Raw genomic sequence first — 2,114 nt, 5'->3', positions numbered from 1 at the left:
GGGCAAGGCAGGCAGGGAAGGGCAGGGCAGGGCACTGGGGGCAGTGACAGGCTCTGTCCCCATGCTGCATCCCATGCCTGGGTAACCATCGGGGACAGAGAGGAAGGACATTGCTCTGTCTTGGCTGCGGAAAGGATGAAAAGGGGGAGTTAGAAAACATTCATTTGGACTCCTTTTCAGCAGACGAGCTGGTTTTATCTCACCATGTCTGCCTGTCTTTGGCAGAGTTGGCACATTGCTCATGAATTGGAGTCAGCTACGGCAGCAGGAATGGGAAGCAATTTTGTCAGCATTGATATCAAAGCCAAAGTGCTGCCCCATGGATGGATGCGGCTTTCTTCAGGGGATTTCGGGCCTAGAGTTGTAGCAAACTCACACTGGTGTCTTCCCAAGCAGCGTTGCCTTTTTCTTTCCTCAGGAATCACCTCTTCTTTTTCTTCCCCCCAATCTGTGGAGAGCTCCCGTGCAAATGTGTCGGAGGAAGGAGACCCAGACACCAATTGGCTCATCCAAGTCCAATTTATTGATCGAATACAGCGGGTTAAATACAGTTCTTAATAAGCTTCATACATATTGCAAAAGTTGAGCTCAGGATTGGTTAGTTACATATCAGCAACTACACCTACTTCTACATTCTTGTGCTTATTCTTTTGTTACATTCTACAGATATTCAGGACTAATCTCACCTCCCTTTCCTCATGTTGCAGCAAGGTCATCCGGCATTCTTGCCTGTCAGCAGTCACTGAATCAGAGACTGCTGTCCTCCCTATCGAGCTTAACCAGCGGCATTATATCAGAATGGCCTTTCTCATTTAACCATTTATTAACAATATTCTCCACACAAATGCTTCCTGCAGCCAACTCCTGTCACTGTAGACTGACAAAGGAGATCTTGCAGTGGGGAGAGACTCCCTAGAGCTGCTGTGGAGAGCTGAGGGGGGAAGCTTTGTTCCTTAGTCTTGAAGTGTTGTTGGGGAGCTGCTTGTGCTCTGGGGGGCGGACACCAATGATGTTTATCCAAGCCTTGCAGGTTCATTCCTGAGCTTGCTGACACACCACAGAGACTTTGGGGTTGTCGTACTGGCAAACAAATTTCAGTCTGGGCACTTCTTGAAATGCTTCAATTATTCTTTTTTTGCTTTTCTGCAGAAATATTGTCATCATCTATTCCTTCAAGAGAATCTTTTCCTACTTTTTGGGGAATTCCTTTTGCTGCCCTCCCAGACCAGGCCAATTCCCAGGGCTCCTTCCCAAAGTGAGGTGCAGCCCATGGCCTCCACTCTCCAGCTGGAACAGAAGGAAGCACGGAGTTTGCGGTTGTGGGAGAGGAGCTTCTCATTCCTGCCTGATTTCCCTTTGAGACAGATTGGTGTGTGCTCATTTGATAAAGGCAGGTTTAAACTCTGAAGCAGTTGTGTTTCAAACTGCTCCCTTCTCCAGGTCTTCTGTGGGTATCCTTGGACAAAAGGCCTCTTGGTCGGAGCTCCCAATGGCAGGTTAAGGAAGGAGGTTGATATTTCAGGGTTGTGACTGCTGAAAGCAGCTGGTTTCTGGAGGTGTCCAGAACTGGGAATGGCTCTTTTTCTCTTCTGCCTGCAGAAAAGGAAGTTGCAAAGTAGGAATTTCATTTGTGGAGATGGCCACCAGGGGTGTTTGCCAAGAGATGGGCTGGCAGAGAGGCAGGTCTCATGCTAAACTGGTTGTGTGTTTGTTTTGATGGTGGAGAGGGTCAGAGATGTAGACACACCAGCTGAAGGAACAGTGTGATTTACTGTAATGCCAAAGTGTAAAAAAGAGTCAGGAAAGGATAAGCTAAGCAATGCACCTCAGCATTATTACAAAAGGGTGCCTCTGGTGATTAAGGAAGATCCATCACCAGGTAGCCCAATGGTTTCCCCTTCATCCAGAGCTGCACATCAGCTGGGGGAAGCTGTCCCAGCCCAGCCCTGCAGAGCCACGGCCGGGAACCGGGAAATCCTGCGGTGCCTCCACCTTTGGCGGCCACGAGGCTCCCGAGAGCACTGTGAGAGTAGCCCGGCTCCGACAGTGCTGGGCGAGCAATGTGACAGAGCTTCTGCTGCGGGCACAGCTGGTGTCATTCTCCTCTTGGTTTT

The sequence above is a fragment of the Melozone crissalis genome, unplaced genomic scaffold (assembly GCF_028551555.1).
Source record: "Melozone crissalis strain CALT ecotype California unplaced genomic scaffold, PUWL_Pcris_2 ptg000003l_1, whole genome shotgun sequence".
Classification (NCBI taxonomy): domain Eukaryota; kingdom Metazoa; phylum Chordata; class Aves; order Passeriformes; family Passerellidae; genus Melozone; species Melozone crissalis.
This window is presented reverse-complemented; position numbering follows the sequence as displayed.